Genomic DNA, 25,666 nt, shown 5'->3' with positions numbered 1-25,666 from the left:
GTCAGCAGTTTTGATCCTTCACTATAAAACTGACAAGGAAAGAAGCACAGATATATAAAGAGTGATGGTTGTGTATTTTGTATGACTGAGAAATTTAAGTTTTTGTTCCTCCATCACCACAAGTGTCGAGGAGGAGGTCCCTTTATGTTCAGTGACTTGATATCTCCACTAAATGCTTTCCAGACCCTCCCCTCTGCTTTGAGTGACAGCTCTAGTGGTCTCCTGATTGGATGCTAAAGCTGTCACCAAGGGTATAACTACCATAGCGGCAGACCATGCTACTGCTATGGGGCCCAAGGCAAGAGGGGGCCCAGTTGGGATCACACCCTCTTCTACTGGGAGTGAAAACTTGGTCAGCACTCTGCCCTCTAAAGCAGTGATGCCCAACCTACGGCCAGCGGGCCACATCCGGCCCACGAAGCTGTGTCATGCGGCCCGTGCAGTGACCGAAGGCAGAGCTTGCGCACAGTTGCAGAATAGACGCTCCTGCACCGCCATTCCTAATTATACTGTGGGGCATACTATTATTAGTTTTGCAGCGACAGAAGACCCCATATCCCCACACCCGCCCGTACAGACCCCCTCTGGACTCTCAGCCAGGCATCAGAGTGCGTTGAAGGAGAAGGTGAGGACGAGTCAGATGGGAGCAGATGGTCTATGGAGGATGTGACTGGCGAGGTGTGGTAGTGGTGGACGTGATTGGACCTGAGCGTATATGTGATTACTATGTCTGGTGCCAGTGTGAGAGGACTCATAATATTGCACCACATGGCATTTCTCGAGAGAGTTTCCTGCATTCCACTCCTTAGTCTTGCTAAGCCCAGAGATGTGTTACCTTCACAATAATACTCACATGCTCTCTTCACAGTGGTAATGCCCAAATGTGCACCCTTCACAGTAGTAATGCCCAGATGTGCCCCTTCACAGTGGTAATGCCCAGATGTGCCCCCTTCACAGTGGTAATTCCCAGATGTGCCCCCTTCACAGTGGTAATTCCCAGATGTGCCCCTTCACAGGGGTAATGCCCAGATGTGCCCCCTTCACAGGGGTAATGCCCAGATGTGCCACCTTCACAGGGGTAATGCCCAGATGGGCCCCATTCACAGGGATAATGCCCAGATGGGCCCCTTTACAGGGGTAATGCCCAGATGTGCCCCCTTCACAGTAGTAATGCTCACATGTGCCCCCTTCACAGTAGTAATGCTCACATGTGCCTCCTTCATGGTAAAAATGCCTAGATGCGCCCCCTTTACAGAAAAAATGCACAGATATTTTCCCCTTCACAGTAGTAATGCTCACCCGTGCTCACAGTGTTTGCATTTTTTTCTGGCAAAGCTACCTGGTTCTGGCCCGCAAAATTTATACCATGTCTAGTGTGGCTCTCAAACGAAAAATGGTCGGGCACAGATCTAAAGGAACAACTTTTAGCATAATGAAGCAGTGAAAAAAATGGCCCATGGGTCATTGAAATGGGTTTAGGCTGAAACCCTTCTGTCCTGTTTGGGGGCCTTGTTTGAACCTTGCTCTGGGGCCCTTACTTCTATATATACGCCATTGGCTGTCACTCAGGGCAGAGGGGAGAGAAAGGGTAGCAATCATTGCAGAGAGTCCAGGGCACTGAGCATGAAGGGACTGTCCCCTGGGCACTTACTGTCATGTCTTTGGGAAGGTCGAAAATTTCAATTTCTCGGTCATGCAATGACAATCACTCTGGGTATGATAATCCATGTCACCTACAGTATATACAGGTGAAACTTGAAAAATTAGAATATCGTGCAAAAGTCTATTTATTTCAGTAATGCAAATTATAAGGAATTGCATTAATGCAGCTTAAAATTTGAATTTTGTGAAAAGGTTCAAAGTATCACACTATACTCAACTAATTAATCCATACCCCCTGAGCAAAGGGGACCTCAAAATTGTGACTTTGGAGTTTCATAAACTGTAAGCCATAATCATCCAAATTATACCAAATAAAGGCTTGAAATATCTTGCTTTGCATGTAATGAGTCTCTCATATATTAGTTTCACCTTTTAAGTTGTATTACTGAAATAAATAAACTTTGCACGATATTCTAATTTTTTGAGTTTCACCTGTAGGTCTCAAAACTGCTAACAGACTTCTTTAAGCAAACAATCTATATAATATATATAGACAATGAAAGTCCGCAGCACTCCTTGAAAGATGAAAAAATGTGTTGTTTATTGACACATATCAAGTGACAACGTTTTGGTTCTCTCCCAGAACCTTTTTCAAGTCAAGTGAAACATAAAGTGCAATAGTGCTAGTATATACATATGGTATAATCATTATCAATTAATTGATCAACCCATAAAAAAAGGTGCACTCCCCTTTTAAAGGAATGTTACAATTCATTAATTTCCATACCACATCTCAATGTCGACAGGGACGAAAAAAACGCCCCACACATACTCCATGACAATCTACGAATCATGACAGTGATTTTAATTATAAACTTTCACATAATCATAGTGCGTGTATTAAAGTGCACAGTGCATTAAAAACATTAAAATATACCTTGCTGGGAGATTGAAGCTGTATAAAGCGAACAAGGAGGATAAAACTTGCTTCTTAACTCGCGGCGGTTCACGCTAATTCAGCGCGTCTACCCCTTTCCAATGCGCATGTGTCAACCTTTATCCCTCCTATTGGGCGGAACATAACTGCTGCACGTCACCAGAGGCAGAGACCAAACTACCGCAACATCAGGTGTCCGTGTAGTGTCAGCGCGTCCAGCGCGCATCAGCGTACCCGCAGACCAATCATCACCGCTAATCGCCGTGCTTCATTGGCCATTTCCACCATTTTGTCTAAGGGCAATCTTTTGGGCAATATATATGTCAAATATCCTCCTTATTTCGCCATATTTTTTATATACAACCAATCTACAACCCAGCAAATCGGCTTCCTTGCTATTCTCTTATATCACACCACAATACAAAAAATCACATTGTGGCATTATTTATAGAACAGTAATTGTACGTAACATCCACTAGATCCACCTAATACAGCATTCTGGATATACATAGCCATGAGGAATAGAGGACAGGGCACTAGCCAAATGCTGAGAGTGAGGAGGATAGTAGATATGGAGGATAACATGAACCAGGCTCTAAAAAATATGGAGCAGTCCTTTGTAGACAGAGGCTACCCTAGGAACCTGGTGCACAGACATGCAGATAGAGCAAGACAAATGTCAAGAGAGGAATTGTTAATTACAAAACAGAAGCAGGAAAGTGAAAGATTGCCTTTTCTGTCATCTTACAATGAGTTGAGCCCAAGCACTGAACGTATAGTGAGGCGACATTGGGGGATACTCAGAAGTGGCCATCCTACAATAGCAGCCTTTATAGACCCCCCTATGATGGCATATAAAAGAGCAGGGAATGTCAGAGATAGAGTAGTCCATTCAAGATTGCCTGAAAAAGGCCAGTTAAGGCAAACATTTTTGAAAACTAAGCGGACAGGGAGTTTCCTGTGTTTGGGATGTGTGAACTGTAAACTTATGCACAAGGGACCAATATTCACACATCCGGACACTGGAGAAACTTTCAACATCAAATATTACCTTACATGTGATTCATCATGGATAATATATGTATTATGGTGTCCGTGTAAAATGCTCTATGTAGTGGAAACAACATGTGACCTGAAAACCAGGTTAAATAATCACAAACAATCCATCAGAAATAAAAGAAAAGACCTACCGGTGTCAAAACACTTTGTGGAAAAAAATCATAAAGAAAATGAATAAAAATTTATCATCTTAGACCATGTGAAACCGCTGGAAAGAGGTGGTGATAGGCTAATGGTACTAAAAAAAAATGAGCTCAGATGGATTTTCCGCTTAGATACATTGAAGCCCAAAGGTTTAAATGTTGAGTTTAGGGTAACTGGGGGGATGGTGGGCTAGTGCCCTGTCCTCTATTCCTCATGGCTATGTATATCCAGAATGCTGTATTAGGTGGATCTAGTGGATGTTACGTACAATTACTGTTCTATAAATAATGCCACAATGTGATTTTTTGTATTGCGGTGTGATATAGGTGAATAGCAAGGAAGCCGATTTGCTGGGTTGTAGATTGGTTGTATATAAAAAATATGGCGAAATAAGGAGGATATTTGACATATATATTGCCCAAAAGATTGCCCTTAGACAAAATGGTGGAAATGGCCAATGAAGCACGGCGATTAGCGGTGATGATTGGTCTGCGGGTACGCTGATGCGCGCTGGACGCGCTGACACTACACGGACACCTGATGTTGCGGTAGTTTCGTCTCCACCTCTGGTGACGTGCAGCAGTTATGTACCGCCCAATAGGAGGGATAAGGGTTGACACATGCGCATTGGAAAGGGGTAGACGCGCTGAATTAGCGTGAACCGCCGCGAGTTAGGAAGCAAGTTTTATCCTCCTTGTTCGCTTTATACAGCTTCAGTCTCCCAGCAAGGTATATTTTAATGTTTTTAATGCACTGTGCACTTTAATACATGCACTATGATTATGTGAAAGTTTATAATTAAAATCACTGTCATGATTCGTAGATTGTCATGGAGTATGTGTGGGGCGTCTTTTTCGTCCCTGTTCACATTGAGATATGGTATGGAAATTAATGAATTGTAACATTCCTTTAAAAGGGGAGCGCACGTTTTTTATAGGTTGATCAATTAATTGATAAAGATTATACCATATGTATATATTAGCACTATTGCACTTTATGTTTCACTTGACTTGAAAAAGGTTCTGGGAGAGAACCGAAACGTTGTCACTTGATGTGATGTGTGAATAAACAACACATTTTTTCATCTTTCAAGGAGTGCTGCGGACTTTCATTGTCTATTCACCGTCCTTAATCGAGGGATTACCGCGGGCACCATCCATTTTTAAACTTCAAGGGAGTGCTGCCAGACTTTTTATATGGATATATTATATATATATATATATATATATATATATACAGTACAGACCAAAAGTTTGGACACACCTTCTCATTCAAAGAGTTTTCTTTATTTTCATGACTATGAAAATTGTAGATTCACACTGAAGGCATCAAAACTATGAATTAACACATCTGGAATTATATACATAACAAACAAGTGTGAAACAACTGAAAATATGTCATATTCTAGGTTCTTCAAAGTAGCCACCTTTTGCTTTGATTACTGCTTTGCACACTCTTGGCATTCTCTTGATGAGCTTCAAGAGGTAGTCCCCTGAAATGGTTTTCACTTCACAGGTGTGCCCTGTCAGGTTTAATAAGTGGGATTTCTTGCCTTATAAATGGGGTTGGGACCATCAGTTGCGTTGAGGAGAAGTCAGGTGGATACACAGATGATAGTCCTACTGAATAGACTGTTAGAATTTGTATTATGGCAAGAAAAAAGCAGCTAAGTAAAGAAAAACGAGTGGCCATCATGACCTGGCATGCAGTTATCTTTACAGGAGGGCCACTCCTAGGGTGAGTAGCATCAGTGCTGAACTTTCTCCATTTATAGACAATTTGTCTTACCGTTGACTGATGAACAGCAAGGCTTTTGGAGATACTTTTATAACCCTTTCCAGCTTTTTGCAAGTCAACAATTCTTAATCGTAGGTCTTCTGAGAGCTCTTTTGTGCGAGGCTTTATTCACATCAGGGAATGCTTCTTGTGAAAAGCAAACCCAGAACTGGTGTGTGTTTTTTTTATAGGGCAGGGCAGCTGTAACCAACACCTCCAATCTCATCTCATTGATTGGACTCCAGTTGGCTGACACCTCACTCCAATTATCTCTTGGAGATGTCATTAGTCTAGGGGTTCACATACTTTTTCCACCTGCACTGTGAATGTTTACATGGTGTGTTCAATAAAAACATGGTAACATTTCATTCTTTGTGTGTTATTAGTTTAAGCAGACTGTGATTGTCTATTGTTGTGACTTAGATGACATTTTATGACCAATTTGTGCAGAAATCCATAACATTCCAAAGGGTTCACATACTTTTTTTTGCAACTGTATATATACAGTACAGACCAAAAGTTTGGACACACCTTCTCATTCAAAGAGTTTTCTTTATTTTCATGACTATGAAGGCATCGAAACTATGAATTAACACATGTGTAATTATATACATAACAAACAAGTGTGAAACAACTGAAAATATGTCATATTCTAGGTTCTTCAAAGTAGCCACCTTTTGCTTTGATTACTGCTTTGCACACTCTTGGCATTCTCTTGATGAGATTCAAGAGGTAGTCCCCTGAAATGGTCTTCCAACAGTCTTGAAGGAGTTCCCAGAGATGCTTAGCACTTGTTGGCCCTTTTGCCTTCACTCTGCGGTCCAGCTCACCCCAAACCATCTCGATTGGGTTCAGGTCCGGTGACTGTGGAGGCCAGGTCATCTGGCGCAGAACCCCATCACTCTCCTTCATGGTCAAATAGCCCTTACTTTCAAAGTTTTCCCAATTTTTCGGCTGACTGACTGACCTTCATTTCTTAAAGTAATGATGGCCACTCATTTTTCTTTACTTAGCTGCTCTTTTCTTGCCATAATACAAATTCTAACAGTCTATTCAGTAGGACTATCAGCTGTGTATCCACCTGACTTCTCCTCAACGCAACTGTTGGTCCCAACCCCATTTATAAGGCAAGAAATCCCACTTATTAAACCTGACAGGGCACACCTGTGAAGTGAAAACCATTTCAGGGGACTACCTCTTGAAGCTCATCAAGATAATGCCAAGAGTGTGCAAAGCAGTAATCAAAGCAAAAGGTGGCTACTTTGAAGAACCTAGAATATGACATATTTTCAGTTGTTTCACACTTGTTTGTTATGTATATAATTCCAGATGTGTTAATTCATAGTTTTGATGCCTTCAGTGTGAATCTACAATTTTCATAGTCATGAAAATAAAGAAAACTCTTTGAATGAGAAGGTGTGTCCAAACTTTTGGTCTGTACTGTATATATACATATATATGGATATGTCTTACAATACAGGTTCCTAATATAGCATCTATCTTTCCACATTTTAAATAAATTATTAGTATTTCTCCAATAAATATAAAATAATAGAACAGTTGATTTCAAATCTCCTTCCGTTTTATGTATACAGCTCCCATGTAGATGTACAGTCTTGTGAAAAAATTAGGACACCCTTTGAAAGCATGTGGTTTTTTGTAACATTTTTAATAAATGGTTATTTCATCTCCGTTTCAACAATACAGAGAGATTAAAGTAATCCGACTAAACAAAGAAAACTGAAGAAAAGTCTTTTCAAGATCTTCTGTAAATGTCATTCTACAAAAATGCCTATTCTAACTGAGGAAAAAGATAGGACACCCTTGCCCCTAATAGCGAGTGTTACCTCCTTTGGCTGAAATAACTGCAGTGAGACGGTTCTTGTAGCCATCTACCAGTCTTCGACATCGGTCTGAGGAAATTTTACCCCACTCCTCAATGCAGAACTTTTTCAGCTGTGAGATGTTTGAGGGGTTTCTTGCACGTACAGCCCTTTTCAAGTCACCCCACAGCATCTCAATGGGATTCAAATCTGGACTTTGACTTGGCCATTCCAGGACTCTCCATTTCTTCTTTTTCAGCCAATCTTTGGTTGATTTACTAGTATGTTTTGGGTCATTGTCATGTTGCATGGTCCAGTTCCGCTTCAGCTTTAATTTTCTAACTGATGGTCTCACATGTTCTTCAAGCACCTTCTGATACACAGTAGAATTCATCGTGGATTCTATGATGGTGAGCTGACCAGGTCCTGCTGCAGCAAAGCAGCCCCAAACCATGACACTTCCACCTCCATGCTTCACAGTTGGTATGAGGTTCTTTTCTTGGAATGCTGTGTTTGGTTTACGCCAAACATGTCCTCTGCTGTTGTGTCCAAATAATTCAATTTTGGACTCATCTGTCCAAAGAACATTATTCCAGAAGTCCTGGTCTTTGTCAACTTTATCGCTGGCAAATGTCAGTCTGGCCTCGATGTTTCTCTTGGAAAGCAAAGGTTTCCTCCTTGCACACCTCCCATGCAAGTTAAACTTGTACAGTCTCTTTCTGATTGTAGAGGCATGTACTTCTACATCAACAGTACCCAGAGCCTGCTGTAGTTCTCGAGATGACACTTTAGGGTTTTTGGATACCTCTTTTAGCATCTTGCGGTCTGCTCTTGGGGTGAACTTGCTGGGGCGACCAGTCCTGGGCATGTTGGCAGTTGTTTTGAAAGCCCTCCACTTGTAGACTATCTTCCGGACAGTGGAATGGCTGATTTCAAAATCTTTTGAGATCTTTTTAAATCCCTTCCCAGACTCATAGGCTGCTACAATCTTTTTTCTGAAGTCCTCTGACAGCTCTTTTGCTCTCACCATGGTGCTCACTCTCACTTCAACAGTCAGGAGCACACCAAACTAAATGTCTGAGGTTTAAATAGGGCAAGCCTCATTCAACATGCAGAGTAACGATCTACTAATTATGTGCACCTGGTGTGATATACCTGTGTGAGATCTGAGCCAATTTAAGAGGGAATACATGTGAGGGTGTCCTATCTTTTTCCTCAGTTAGAATAGGCATTTTTGTAGAATGACATTTACAGAAGATCTTGAAAAGACTTTTCTTCAGTTTTCTTTGTTTAGTTGGATTACTTTAATCTCTCTGTATTGTTGAAACGGAGATGAAATAACCATTTATTAAAAATGTTACAAAAAACCACATGCTTTCAAAGGGTGTCCTAATTTTTTCACATGACTGTATGTGTCTCCATGGCTGCAGACTATAATCAAACTCTATGAAATCAGATCCTGCATTCTTACAGCTTTTTCACCTGTCATCTACATGTTATTAACTTACCAAATGTATGTATACTTTGTAGACTGTAACCATGAAGACACATAGTTTTGCGCAGCAGCTGTATATGGTCAGGTATTTTTTTTAATCAAGTTGCAAATTTTAGTTTCATTGGGACAATACAAAAATAAGTTGCACAGTTGGACATACCCATTAAATAATCAGAATCATAGATTCCAGTATTTTTAGAAACAGCAGAAATAAAATTTATCATTACCATGTTTGCAAGCTCTGAAAAATATTACTATACATGAGTATTCAGAAAATTGAAGGCGCCAGGAAGAATGCTTGAAGGGAGAATGAAAATTGTAGCTTCTAAATATGGTCAACATGGTAAACTGCAATATTCAACAGCAATATCATTGTCCTGAACATGATCACCGTCTCCATACGGTGATTAGAAAAGTGAGCCAGAGCCAACGGTGTCTCGTTACAAGCCCCCCTTTTATTCAGGTCCACACATGATTGCAGAGATGCATGGCAGGAGGGTGAAACGCTGCCAGGAGCTGTTTGCAAACTGGAGAAGGTCTTTCTGTAATGTGTATTATTAAAGATGAGTGCATAGAATATAATTTTATTACTGGAATTTCAACCAACACAAATATGCCCTAGAAGGAAATAGTGCTCCGTTAGGCAAGCAAGATGAACGCAAATCTGTTGAGCTTGTGGTTTAACCACTGAATGTCAAAGCCTTGTAGATTCATTCATAAAATACCTGCAATTCCTGGCCCACTAGATGAGCAGGCAAGTATGTTTGTGGTTTATTGTTCAAAAGTACTGCACATACCACAAGATGGCAGACAGACATGATGGCAAATTTTCAGAACCGAATTACAACTACATGAAAATTTAGATCAACAAACTACGGTAATAAAAATATCCTACCATTTTCTGGATATAGCTTTTATTTGTCTTCATGGTTACAGACTGCAAACAATGCCTGTGTAGTCTGATCATGCAGTCATACTCCCTTCCTTCTGTCCCATACTTATTTATTCCTGTTGCTTACATAGGACAAATATATCCCGTACAGTTACTTTTCCTGTACATTCAGTCAGTCCATAAATATTGGGACATCGACACAATTCTAAAAATTTTGGCTCCACACACCACCACAATGGATTTGAAATGAAACGAACAAGATGTGCTTTAACTGCTTTAATTTGAGGGAATTTACATCCAAATCAGGTAAACTGTGTAGGAATTACAACAGTTTGCATATGTGCCTCCCACTTGTTAAGGGACCAAAAGTAATGGGACAATTGGCTTCTCAGCTGTTCCATGGCCAGGTGTGTGTTATTCCCTCATTATCCCAATTACAATGAGCAGATAAAAGGTCCAGAGTTCATTTCAAGTGTGCTATTTGCATTTGGAATCTGTTGCTGTCAACTCTCAAGATGAGATCCAAAGAGCTGTCCCTATCAGTGAAGCAAGCCATCATTAGGCTTAAAAAAACAAAACAAACCCATCAGAGAGATAGCAAAAACATTAGGCGTGGCCAAAACAACTGTTTGGAACATTCTTAAAAAGAAGGAACGCATCGGTGAGCTCAGCAACACCAAAAGACCCGGAAAGCCACGGAAAACAACTGTGGTGGATTACCGAAGAATTCTTTCCCTGGTGAAGAAAACACCCTTCACAACAATTGGCGAGATCAAGAACACTCTGCAGGAGGTAGGTGTATGTGTGTCAAAGTCAACAATGAAGAGAAGACTTCACCAGAGTGAATACAGAGGGTTCACCACAAGATGTAAACCATTAGTGAGCCTTAAAAACAGGAAGGCCAGATTAGAGTTTGCCAATCGACATCTAAAAAAGCCTTCACAGTTCTGGAACAACATCCTATGGACAGATGAGACCAAGATCAACTTGTACCAGAGTGATGGGAAGAGAAGAGTATGGAGAAGAAAAGGAACTGCTCATGGTCCTAAGCATACCACCTCATCAGTGAAGCATGGTGGTGGTAGTGTCATGGCGTGGGCATGTATGGCTGCCAATGGAACTGGTTCTTGTGTATTTATTGATGATGTGACTGCTGACAAAAGCAGCAGGATGAATTCTGAAGTGTTTTGGGCAATATTATCTGCTCATATTCAGCCAAATGCTTCAGAACTCATTGGACGGCACTTCACAGTGCAGATGGACAATTACCCAAAGCATACGCCAAAAGCAAGCCCGGCACCCTCACGCAGAAGCTGAAAGTGAATCCGATGCCCATAGCTTTCTATTGGGCATGCGCAGGATCTCGGAACGTCGGGGACAGCAGAAGCCGCCCAGCGAAGTGAATATTGATGAGCTGGGCGGCGCTTCAAAACGGCTCTTGGGGCGCGGCTGGCTGGGCAGAAGTGAAGCTGAAACGCCGCCCCTTGGGCAGAAAGAACAGCGATTACATCAGGTTATAAAACATCAGTTTGCAGTATTCATAAGGTGGACAGGGGTTAGACTTATATGTTTTTAATATACATTAGAAGACCTGTGCATGCATATATATAGATAATTATGCTTATTGGGCCTGTCAGTGTCCCGGATTTGAGTTAGATCGTGAAACTCAAATCCGACAGTATATTCTAACACAGAGGCGTTCCCATGGTGATGGGGACGCTTCAAGTTAGAATATACTGAGAACTATGTACATGACTGCCCCCTGCTGCCTGGCAGGTGCTGCCAGGCAGCAGGGGGCAGACCCCCCCTCCCCCCCCTGTATTTAACTCATTGGTGGCCAGTGCGGCCCCCCCTCCCTCCCTCCCCAGTATTAAATGTGACCAGTGCGGCCCCCCTCCCTCTATATTCATTGGTGGCCAGTGCGGCCCCCCTCCCTCCCCAATATTAAATGTGACCAGTGCGGCCCCCCTCCCTCTATATTCATTGGTGGCCAGTGCGGATTCCCAGTATTAAATGTGACCAGTGCGGCCTCCCCTCCCCCCCCCCAATTAAAAACAACCCCCCTATCATTGGTGGCAGCGGAGAGTTTAATCGCTGGGGCTCCGATCGGTTACCATGGCAGCCAAGACGCTATTGCAGTCTTGGCTGCCATGGTTACTTAGCAATAAATAGAAGCATTATACTTACCTGCGAGCTGCGATGTCTGTGACCGGCCGGGCGCTCCTCCTACTGGTAAGTGAAAGGTCTGTGCGGCGCATTGCTTATAGCACAGACCTTTCACTTACCAGTAGGAGGAGCGCCCGGCCGGTCACAGACATCGCAGCTCGCAGGTAAGTATAATGCTTCTATTTATTGCTAAGTAACCATGGCAGCCAAGACTGCAATAGCGTCTTGGCTGCCATGGTAACCGATCGGAGCCCCAGTGATTAAACTGGGACTCCGATCGGTACTCTCCGCTGCCACCAATGATGGGGGGGTGATTTTAATTAGGGGGGGAGAGGGGAGGCCGCACTGGTCACATTTAATACTGGGAATCCACACTGGCCACCAATGAATATAAAGGGAGGGGGCCGCACTGGTCACATTTAATACTGGGGAGGGAGGGAGGGGGGGCCGCACTGGCCACCAATGAATATAGAGAGAGGGGGGCCGCACTGGTCACATTTAATACTGGGGAGGGAGGGAGGGGGGGCCGCACTGGCCACCAATGAATATAGAGGGAGGGGGGCCGCACTGGTCACATTTAATACTGGGGAAGGAGGGAGGGGGGGCCGCACTGGTTACCAATGAATATAGAGGGAGGGGGGCCGCACTGGTCACATTTAATACTGGGGAGGGAGGGGGTCTGCCCCCTCCTGCCTGACAGCACCTGATCTCTTACAGGGGGCTATGATTCGCACAATAATTGTGCGGATCACAGCCCCCTGTAAGAGATCGGGTGCTGCCAGGCAGCAGGGGGCAGTCATGTACACAGTTCTTTTAGTATATTCTAACTTGAAGCGTCCCCATCACCATGGGAACGCCTCTGTGTTAGAATATACTGTCGGATCTGAGTTTTCACGAAGTGAAAAATCAGATCTGTAAAAAACAGTTATGCAGACGGATCCGTTCTGAACGGATGCAAGCGTTTGCATTATAGGAGCGGACCCGTCTGTGCAGACACCAGACGGATCCGCTCCAAACGCAAGTGTGAAAGTAGCCTTAGTCTTTGAATGAAAGTCTCTTAACTGCAAGATGTCCTATTAGGAAATTTCCTTTAAAGAAGTTTTTTTTTTATCATTTGCCAATTCATTTTTAGACTGTTGTCTTTTTAGAAATATTACAAGTCATTAATGCAGTAGAAAAAAAATCCAGCAGCAGGCTCAGGATAAAATCCAATTTCTTTATTTCTTCATCATAAAATTAATAGGCTGACCAGACAGGCAAGGTCTACGCGTTTCGACTGTACGTCTTAATCATGACCATGTAGTCATGATTAAGACGTACAGTCGAAACGCGTAGACCTTGCCTGTCTGGTCAGCCTAGGAATTTTATAGTGAAGAAATAAAGAAATTGGATTTTATCCTGAGCCTGGTGCTGGATTTTTTTCTACTGTTTTGATTGATTCCTGGTCTGGGATCCATGCACGGCTAAGGAGGACCGTGGGTGAACTTAAATCCCTTTTTTTCTTATACATGTCATTAATATATGTTGGGAATTGAGTAAGTAGCAAAATATGTACTGGGTGGTATACTTGGCTCTTCTTAGGCTACTTTCACATTAGCGTTTTTTGCAGATCTGTCATGGATCTGCAAAAATGATTCCGTTACAATAATACAACCGCCTGCATCCGTCATGAACGGATCCGGTTGTATTATGTCTTCTATAGCCATGACAGATCCGTCTTGAACACCATTGAAAGTCGATGGTGGACGGATCAGTTTTCTATTGTGTCAGAGAAAACAGATCCATCCTCATTGACTTACATTGTGTGTCAGGATGGATCCATTTTGCTCCGCACCACATCACGGACAGAAAAACGCTGCTTGCAGCGTTTTTCTTTCCGCGATGGGGGAAGCATTCAAACGGAACAGAATGCATTTTGGTGCATTCCGTTTAGTTCAGTTCAGTTTTGTCCCCATTAGCAATGAATGAGGACAAAACTGAAGCGTTTTCTTCCGCTATTGAGATCCTATGACAGATCTCAATAGCGGAATTGAAAACGCTTATGTGAAAGTAGCCTTAGGTACCCAGCAAAATTCAACATTCTCTACATATTTAAAATTTTGTACTCTTCAACTTAAATAATGAAGTTCATGCACATGCTTGTCCAAATATACATAGCTCTATTCCTTATATGTTGTGTAATTAAACCAACACGAATGTAGATTTCTTCCCTTCTTTGATTATTGTTATAGCTGGTTTGCACCTTCTTCATAATTTAACCAAATGTAAATGTACTATAGCAAACATTACATTTGCATTTAACACATTACGTACCATTGACATGAATGATATCTAACATGCCAGTTTGATGTTAGCTATTATAATAACTAAATTTTAACGTTGGACATTTAACCAAAGTTTGGTTTTAGAATGACTGTAGGGGAACCTGTCACCAGGACAACGCAACAGATGGTGCTCAACCTGCGGCCCTCCAGCTGTTGTAAAACTACACCTCCCACCATGCCCTGCTGTAGCCTGATTGCTGTAGGCTTTCCAGGCATGCTGGGATTTGTAGTTTTGCAACAGCTGGAGGGCCGCAGGTTGGGCATCCATGCACTAAACCAATCCTAATATTGTTATTAAGCCTTCGGACAAAGGCGGGAATACAGTCATCCTAAATACAAAGCACTATGAAGAGATATGTGAGAACTTGCTAGCCCCACGAGATTGCTACGAAATCCTACAGAGCGATCCGACCTCCGTCTATAAAAAAGAGCTTAAAAAAATATTAGATAGGGCAAAACTTGCCAAGCTCATTAGTCAGGAAGAATTTGATTTCATGTACCCAGAACATCCTCAGATTGCCACCTTTTATAGCCTTCCAAAAGTACACAAGGGCTACGAGCCCTTGAAAGGGCGCCCGATTGTTTCGGGCATCGATATCCTGAGCCAAAACTTAGGAATATATATAGAGAAGATCCGGGCACCATTTGTCCTTTCCTTATCATCCCATGTGAAAGACACCGGGGACCTCCTTAGACAGTTAGAGGGTATCCAGTTAGATCAAGACTGCATACTTGGGAGTGTAGATGTTGAAGCACTATACTCATCTATCCCACATAAATGGGGTCTATATGCAGTGTCATACTTCCTGTCCTCAAGAGGGAGACACTTCCAGGCACATAGTGCGTTCGTTCTGGAATTGCTGGAATTTTCATTGAAGAGAAACTATTTCCTATTCAATGGGCGTTTTTTCCACCAGCTCAGGGGCACTGCTATGGGGAGCCCCTGCGCCCCATCGTATGCAAATCTGTTCCTGGGCTGGTGGGAAAATACTCTAGTATTCAAGGATGAGTCCACAATCGAGCTACAGTGCGTCCAAAAATGGGCGCGCTTTATCGACGATGTTTTCGTCATTTGGAAGGGAAGTACGGAGTCCTTCTCGGGTTGGGTTCAACAACTAAACCAAAACGAGATAGGTCTCCATTTCACATCCGAATGTGATCCATCTAAACTTCCCTTCCTAGACATCAGAGTGAACATAAACCACACAGGTCGTTTGGAGACATCCATATATCGCAAGCCCACCTCGACAAATTCCCTCCTGAGATGGGAAAGTAGCCATCCGTACCCACTCAGGAAGGGAATACCGAGAGGTCAATACTTGCGACTGAGGAGGAATTGCTCCAGGCGATCAGAGTTCATCAAACAAGCGAGGGAATTGAAAACTCGATTTCTGGAACGTGGATACCCATCAGGTGTACTCACACCAGCATACCAAATGGCCTTGAATAAAGATAGAGTGTCTCTATTGACCCCACAGGTGGATACCCCTGAGCAGAGTGGCTCCAGTGAGAATAGGGAGATTCGCCTTATCAGTACATACAACGGATGTTCCTCTGCTATCAGAGACATCATATCTACACATTGGCATGTGCTCCTGATGGACCCTGACATCTGTAGGGTCATAAAGGGGCCCCCCAGCATTACATACAGACGGGGCAGAAGCATCCGTGATATGATGGTACATAGCCACTATACACCAACACCCCAGAAAAAGACATGGCTAGAGAGAGGCATCAGTGGTAATTTCAAATGCGGTCGATGTGTGGCGTGCCCCTTTATGACCAAAGCGGGGTCATTCAGGAGCAACAATACCGGCAAAACCTACACAGTGAAGGACTTCATTAACTGTAGGAGTGTCGGATTAGTCTACAAAATCACATGTGAATGCGGAAAGGAATACATCGGGAAGACAAGTAGAGAATTGAGGAGAAGAATAGGAGAGCATCTGAGTGATATAAGAAATGGGAGAGACACACCGGTGGCTCGGCATGTGAACACCGAACATGACGGCAGAATGAACTGCCTTTCCTTTATGGGAATTGAACAAATCAAGCCAGGAACTAGACGGGGCGACTTTGATAAGAGGATCCTTCAATGCGAGGCGAAATGGATCTTTTATCTTAGAACGGTCTACCCATCTGGTTTAAATGAACAACAAAACTATTGCTGCTTTATTTGATTTAAGCTGTAATGTTAGGAGGGTGTCTGGGGGATTCTTTCCCTTGGATCTCATGTGCTCCCGTTTTTTAATGTGAGCATATGGGATCTGATGGTGGAATCTGACCAGTCTAGAGACGGGGGCGTCGTTAGCCAATATGAGGTTGGTAAGATCACCTTGAATCTCATGTATTGTGACATAGAAAACAATTGCTGCATTATATGATCTCAGGTGCAATAAAAGGACGGTGACTGCTGGAGTCCCTCCCTTGTGTCTCATGTGCTCCCGTCTAAAATGTGAGCGTATGTGACCCGACGGTGGACTCTGGTTAAATGTCATATGGGGGTGATTGTATTCAATACAACATAATTTAGGCCCCCTCGGATCTCATGTGCTGATGCCCGTGGGATCTTTTGATGGAAGTATAATGCTAATGGAGGCAAGTGTATTGAATGTACCATGCTATCACACTCAAGCATACATATACTTGTGCCTTTGGTTCTCCTATCAACTGGCACCTTTAGTGTTACGGCAGGTGCTTGGTTGTCCTGTCAATTTTAAATCCGTAATGCGATTGTGCATATTCAAAGAGGAGGCAAGTCATCATTTGCTTTGTGATCTGGCCGTGCGTCATGAGCTTGGAGGTTGCTATGCAACTGGCAACGCTCCGACGCAGGCCATGACCTCACTTCCGGTTAGCCCGCACCATGTGACTTGAACTTCCGGTCCGGTGGAACGCACGCGAGCGGCGTGCGTTCCACATGGAGTAACATGCATTCGGATGGATCCGGACAGGTGAGGCAAGTAACTAAGGGGGGCGTACACTCATCGGGAGGAGAGGTATATGAGGAGGCGGCTGACAAGTATCCAGTGCTCACCCAAATCATTGTTATTTGTGGTGAGACACAGACTGACATGGGACACTTCCCATGATACAGAGAGGATAAGAATTACCCACTATCCCGTGTGATGATACGAGGCTAAAACCACCTTGATCTCTAGTAAGTACATTGAGTCTGCTTACAAGTTTTTGCGTTTGCGGTACTCTGTACCATTTGTGACCTATATTGAGTGTATGTCTGTAACTTTTTTTGTAGTTTGTCCTTGAATACATATGTGAAGCCCCTGATGATGTCAAGAAAGACAGAAACATGGCATGTAGGGCATTGTAATTAGGGCTTTATAGAACACTAGACCCATACCCCAGGGAAAGGTTCGGTGTGGGGTCGCCCCTGTCGGAGCGGGTGCTCCATGTGTGGTAGGCAGGTCCATTTTACAGCCCCCTACCCCTAGACAGGCAGGAAAGCCATTATAGGGTGGCGTAGGAGTGGATGTAATGCCAATACAACACAAGCACCCTGGTCACACCGGTCATAGGCACCACTAACTGCCAGGACCTACCTCCACAGATGTGGATCCAGCTCGGACGAGGTGAGATCTACCCTTTTTGCATTTTTTCTATGACCATATATAATGTGATATAGTGGAGGTAATTTACTGTTACTGTCGTCTCCCACTAAGTGTGAAACAATATTTTAAATGACCTAGTAAAGGTTACGTTTTAATTAGTCCCAGTTTACAAAATTTATCAGCTATATTTGGGTGTAATCACATACCACTGCACATACACCAATAGCGGTGGTATAATTAATTTTATTATTTGATGAGAAGTCTGTCATCGCAGCCCCAGAAAGAGAGAGAGACATTTGCCTTGCGCCAGTCACTTGGCACTGTACCAGTACCTAGAGAATGTTTAAAAATTATAAACAGGGGCACAGCAATGACTGAACTGAGCTCTTTAAGCACTCTTTGGTGTTATCCATCTGGACACGGAGCCTTGTTCACATTTACCCTATTTAACTTATCTTGGACCATATCTACAGTTAGCCAATTGAGTATATTACTGGATGTACTAACAGCCCCAGCACCACATATATCAGCTCCTTTCTCTTCTTTTGTATATAGCACAATGGAAGTCAATGGGAGAACTCCAGGGACCCGCTGCTCGGAAGAGAAGAGGGTGTCTGGTTCACAAAAAAAGGTTAGAAATTGATGGAAATTGGTTTGGAAACAGCATTAAGAGGATAACTGGATGCGTCTTGGACTCTTATTATCTATGACATACAATAAACAACCACACAAAGGCTATATGCCAAAAGCCAGGTATATGCAAGCCATCCATCTATCCATGAGACAGATAACAGCCAGCATACCTTACAATGACAGCCTTGTGCACTATGAGACATTCCAAACCAGATACTATACGATCATTAAACTACCGATCATACTTCTCCCATCCATCATCATCTGGGAACAATTATTTTTCTTATTTTCCAACATACTTACAAAGAATACAAAAAATACAAATCAAGAATACAAAAATACAAATCAAGAGTAACAATCTACTACATTAATCCACTTTCTCACTTTTCATATCCCTTCTGCATCAACCTCCCCTTTCCTTTTTTTATCCCACAGATAACACACATATAACTTCCCTAATACCATTCGTACACTATCTCTAATTGTTAATGCTTTCATTTTAAACACATATATATTTCTTACATCCCACAATACTTCTTTTATACAAGCCAACAACAACCACAACACTCTCTCCTTCACCCCATCACTCATACCTAAACCAAACATAAATAATTCGAAGTACAACAAACTGATCCCAGTTAATTCTTTACGTAATGGTCCCACTCTTCTAATCAATTCCCTCGCAAACGTACAATTCCAGGATAGATGTACAATACTCTCACTTCCACCACAACCCTCCCTAGGACATACATCACTTATCACTAACCCACGATTCCTCTAAAACTCTTTTACTGGTAACACCCCTAAACTCTGCCAAACCACTTCACTCTGTCTATTCGTTAACCCATCCATCCTAACTTTTTTCCATACCTTACCATACCATATTTATTCCACACTCTATCTCTTTACACTCTGTCATCCTGTATACCAAACTTTTATTACGCAACATTCTCACATCTACTCCACATAATTCATACTTGACCAAAAACTTATACACCCACATATACCATATTGGCACCCCAAACAAAATTGGACATCTCAAATCCCTCACACTCCACTTCAGCCGTATCAAGTAGGTTCCAAATAAATATCTATACATACATGAGTATTTCGTCTCTATCTTAACTATCTTTAGTAAAAACAAAATAATATTAACTCCAAAATATACCTCCAAATTTGGAAACTCTAAACCCCCTTTACCTATCCTTTTAACTAATACTTCCCTCTTGGCTCTCTCCATCTTCGATCCCCATAGGAACACAAACAAAATTCTATCCAGATTTCTCAACATCATATAACCTGGTGGAAAGACGATTGCAGTATACAAAAAAATAGGCAAGATAACACTTTTAATCACCATTATTTTACCAAAAAAGGACAAATCCCTCATCCGCCAAAAATTTTACTTATTTTTAACTCTCCCCTTCACCTCTTCCCAACTATCCTTTCCTTCTAATTTCTCATCAAATTTCACACCTAAAACCTTAATCGGACCTTCCACCACACTAACTCCCACATCCCTCCCAATCACTCCTCCAAAAGCTTTACATCCACTCTTATTCCAATTCACACGATAAGCAGATGCTCCACAAAATATAGACACTAACAATTTCACCCGTCCAACTGAACACTCGGAATAAACATAACACACACACATCATCCATATAACCACTCACCTTCCATTCACTCCCACCACCTCCTGGTATTTGCACTCCACGAATCACCTTATCTTTCCTTAACAAACACAACAATGGTTCAATCACACATACTGTATGAACACAATAGGTGACAATGGGCACCCTTGCCTCACCCCTGAAAACACACTTACTCTTCTACCTATACAACCATCCAACAACACTCGACTAAAAATTCCATCATACACTGCTCAAAAAAATAAAGGGAACACTTAAACAACACAATGTAACTCCAAGTCAATCACACCTCTGTGAAATCAAACTGTCCACTTAGGAAGCAACACTGAGTGACAATCAATTTCACATGCTGTTGTGCAAATGGGATAGACAACAGGTGGAAATTATAGGCAATTAGCAAGACGCCCCCAATAAAGGAGTGGTTCTGCAGGTGGTGACAACAGACGACTTCTCAGTTCCTATGCTTCCTGGCTGATGTTTTGGTCACTTTTGAATGCTGGCGGTGCTTTCACTCTAGTGGTAGCATGAGACGGAGTCTACAACCCACACAAGTGGCTCAGGTAGTGCAGCTTATCCAGGATGGCACATCAATGTGAGCTGTGGCAAGAAGGTTTGCTGTGTCTGTCAGCGTAGTGTCCAGAGTATGGAGGCGCTACCAGGAGACAGGCCAGTACATCAGGAGACGTGGAGGAGGCCGTAGGAGGGCAACAACCCAGCAGCAGGACCGCTACCTCCACCTTTGTGCAAGGAGGAACAGGAGGAGCACTGCCCGAGCCCTGCAAAATGACCTCCAGCAGGCCACAAATGTGCATGTGTCTGCTCAAATGGTCAGAAACAGACTCCATGAGGGTGATATGAGGGCCCGACGTCCACAGGTTGGGGTTGTGCTTACAGCCCAACACCGTGCAGGACGTTTGGCATTTGCCAGAGAACACCAAGATTGGCAAATTCGCCACTGGCGCCCTGTGCTCTTCACAGATGAAAGCAGGTTCACACTGAGCACATGTGACAGACGTGACAGAGTCTTGAGACGCCATGGAGAATGTTCTGCTGCCTGCAAAATCCTCCAGCATGACCGGTTTGGCATTGGGTCAGTAATGGTGTTAGGTGGCATTTCTTTGGAGGGCCGCACAGCCCTCCATGTGCTCACCACAGGTAGCCTGACTGCCATTAGGTACCGAGATGAGATCCTCAGACCCCTTGTGAGACCATATGCTGGTGCGGTTGGCCCTGGGTTCCTCCTAATGCAAGACAATGCTAGACCTCATGTGGCTGGAGTGTGTCAGCAGTTCCTGCAAGACGAAGGCATTGATGCTATGGACTGGCCCGCCCGTTCCCCAGACCTGAATCCAATTGAGCACATCTGGGACATCATGTCTCGCTCTATCCACCAACGTGACGTTGCACCACAGACTGACCAGGAGTTGGCAGATGCTTTAGTCCAGGTCTGGGAGGAGATCCCTCAGGAGACCGTCCGCCACCTCATCAGGAGCATGCACAGGCGTTGTAGGGAGGTCATACAGGCACGTGGAGGCCACACACACTACTGAGCCTCATTTTGACTTGTTTTAAGGACATTACATAAAAGTTGGATCAGCCTGTAGTGTGTTTTTCCACTTTAATTTTGAGTGTGACTCCAAATCCAGACCTCCATGGGTTGAAAAAATAGATTTCCATTTTTTTATTTTTGTGTGATTTTGTTGTCAGCACATTCAACTATGTAAAGAACAAATTATTTCAGAAGAATATTTAATTAATTCAGATCTAGGATGTGTTATTTTTGTGTTCCCTTTATTTTTTTGAGCAGTGTACATACTTCTCACTTTCCACACAAACTCAGCTGGAAATCCCATTCTTAACAACATTCTATACACAAAATTATGAGCCAATCTATCATATGCTTTTTCAAAATCCAAACTTAACAAAAACACCTTCTTCTTCCTCTCCATACAGTCTCACAAACAATCTCTCAACATACACAGATTTTCATGAATCCTTCTTCCTGGTATTGCACAACACTGTCCTTCCCCTAACACTCTATCAATCACTTCTTTCATTCTATTTGCAAACATCTTCGCGTAAATTTTATAATAGCAATTAAGTAACGTTATAAGTCGCCAATTCCTTAAATCCTTACAGTCATCTTTTTTCAGAATCAAGGTAATCACCCCCGACCGCATACTATCAGCCATTTTTCCATTCATCCACATAAACTTATACAATGCTACTACATCAGATCCTACCACATCCCACATCTTTCTATAGAATTCAACCGGAAGACCATCCTCCCCTGGCGTCTTATTTGCTGCCATACTACTAACCACCCTCCATATTTCATTACTTGTTATATGCCTCATAATCCCCACTCTTTCTTCTTCATTCAAGCTCTTATCTATCACACTCAACACATCATCCTCCAACCTTTCATCCCTCCATTTCTCAGCATACAATTCTTCATAAAATTTCTTCTCCATTCACCTCATTACCACTCTAATTATAACAAACATTTATGCACTGCCTCTTTCGAAACACCTTCTTTTTTTTTTTAAAAGTGTGCATTTTTCATTCTTCTCTAAATTTTAGAATTTTGCCCTATATATTATACTTCTTCCTTTTTCGATCAAAAATTCTTTAATCTCATGTTTCACTCCCACAATATCCTCACTTACATCAACACCCCCCTCTCTTAATTTCTACAAATACCATAACCTAGCATTCAATCTTACATACTGCTCTCTTTTTGCCGTCACTATTTTATAACCTAAATTCACTCTTTCTCCTACACCAACTTTCATACAATCTTCTATAATCCATTTTAACATCCTCATTTTCCAATAAACTCACATTTAATTTCCACAACCCACGTCCATACACTACTCTTGATTCTATATCCAATTCACATATCACACATTCATGATCCGAAAAAACAACTTATTTCTCTTTAGAACTTAAAGGACACACATTTTGTGATACAAAACAATAGTCTAACCTGCTATGAAATCTGCCACTATCCGCATGACAGGTCTTCAATTTAGATTCAACTTTACATAAATTTTGCATATCACATCATTTAAAATCCGAAAGTAAGTCTATTAACCCTTTCCCAGACTCATCAACAGGGGCGTACATAGAACTCATTGGGCCCCATAGCAAGATTCTGAGTGCTGAATATCGAGGTCACCACATAGCAGAGCTGAGTGCGGGATATTACCCCAATATTCCGCCCTCAGCTCTGCTATGTGGTGACCTCGATATTCTGCACTCAGCTCTGCGGTAAGGATGAACTGCTCTTTATGATTTGTGCGCGCGTGCGCACTCAGGGGAAGGTAGATTTTCCAGCGCAAAATGTTCCATCAGATCTCCCTACCCCTAAGTGCGCACGCGCGGTGTACGGATGCGCATGAAGTACTTCTCCCGCGGCGCTGCGATGGTTTTTTGCTAATCCAGTGGATGTGCGCCGTACACACCCTCCTCCAGCTGATTCCCTTGCGGTTGCGTCACTTCCAGTGCGGCCGCGTCACTTCCGGTGTAGCGTTTTGGCAAGGTATAGAAATCTGGCAGAACACCGGCATAAAATGGGCTATGTCAGGTTTTAGCAGAGTGGGCACAGGGAGCCATATGTATGCAAGCACAGCTGAGCGAGTGCAGGGCAGGGGCCCGCAATACACATCGCTCCTCCTGCCTGTGCCCACTGTGCTAAAGCCTGACATAGCCCATCCCCCCACATCTGAAGATTTTTGCTGCTGATACTAGTGTGCACCAGCCCCCCACCCCCACACAGTTCATGGTGAGGGAAGACTGCCCTATGGCACACTATCCTCCATATGAGTATGAACAGCAAGCAGAGTTCATGGAGGGAGGGACACACTGTTCTCTATATGATAAGCCAGTGCAGTATCAATCACACTGCAGAGTGCCGCGTCCCGCCCGCTCAGTTCTGTCTGCTGCTGCGATACACTGGCCAATCAGCAGCAGGAGCTTAGCACTGCTAAATGCTGATTGGCCAGTGCAGACCCCAGCAGACAGAGGAGAGCGAGCGCTCACCTGGCTGCAGGTCTGGCTGTCAGGGTCAGGGACATCGCTGTCTGTGCACTGTGTTGTGCACACAATGTATGTCAGGGAGGAGGGGGGGCCCGAGCAGAGGGGGAAGCAGGGCTAGTCTGAACCACAGATAGGGCTGTGGCAATGTCATAATACACAACTGGAGACATTGTAGGAGGCGGGGTCTTCTATTCACTCTGGCCCTTCCCCCTTGGCACGGGCCCCGTAGCAGATGCGTGGTCTGCCTATATTGGCAGTACGCCACTGCTCATCAATATGACTTATCTAAATCACAATTAAAATCTCCCAGGGATAAATAATCTCACCTTCTCAAACAAAAGTTTACATTCATTCTTATTTATAGTCTATTTAAAGGTAGTTGGAGCAGCTCTCACCTGTCTGGAGACTTCAACCATGATGACACGGACCGCTCCCTCGCTCGGATTGGGAGCAAAGTAGAAATTTATGAAGAAGGGTTGTCCAGCCTTTCTATGAGAAGTTCCACCTGCACTTTATTCAGTATTGAAATTTTAAATCATCCAGGTACAGATAGTGTTGGTCTACGCGTTTCAGGCAACAAAACAATTACTGCCACTCCCTCCTACAGAAATACATGACAATAAAACAAACTAGAACTTAAAATATCCTTATGACTAATATAGAAAGACAGGGAATCCAGTAATCAGTATTGTAGAATCAAGTCTAATCTTTTATTTAATCCTAGGGGTTGGCGACTTTCTAGTCTGAAAATCCAAAAGGATTCTCTATTTAGGAGTTTCCTTTTTACGGTCGCCTCCTCTTGCTGGTCTATCGACCCTTTCAATACCTTGCACAAGCATATCTGAGGTATCGCCAGAACTACCGCAAAATGAAGGCTGGCCGCAGAAACATTGCGGCTTTCATGGTGTGGTACATCAGAAATATGCTTTCTTATCCGGGTTTTTATAGCATTTGTGGTACATCCCACGTATTGCAGCAAACATTTAGTGCATGTAATCAAATAGATGGAATATGTTGTATTGCAGTTTAGTAATGATTTTATCACAAAACTTTGGCCAGTGACACAGGAGTCAAAAGATCTGGATATTTTCATATATCTGCAACAAATACACACAGAATGCCCGCACTTGTAATTGCCTTTGGTAGATAACAATGTGTTTTGAAAAGGCGTTGTTCCTTTGTTTTTCTGAAACAAGCTTGGGCTAACCGTATTTGCAATCATACGGGCTTTACGTGCTGCACATTTAACACCAGTTAGAGCCACCTCGCTTCAAATTTTGTCACATGCTAATACTGGGAAATGTTTTTTAATAATGTTGCAAATCTGTGTGTATTCACTGCTGAACTGTGTAACAAAAACGTCTTTCCAAAAACATTCAACAAAAAATTTATGAAATGGAGGCCCAAGATATTATCAATAGATTGTCTAGTAGAGCCTGCTCTAAACAGATGATGATAAAACATAGCAAAGAAGTTCTTGGCATGAGCAGAGATAAATTGATAAATATGGATGCCCAAAAAATGAAAATGAACTGTGATACAAACTACACAAA

This window comes from Bufo bufo, chromosome 1 (assembly GCF_905171765.1).
Source record: "Bufo bufo chromosome 1, aBufBuf1.1, whole genome shotgun sequence".
NCBI lineage: Eukaryota > Metazoa > Chordata > Amphibia > Anura > Bufonidae > Bufo > Bufo bufo.
Note: the sequence above shows the minus strand (reverse complement) of the source record.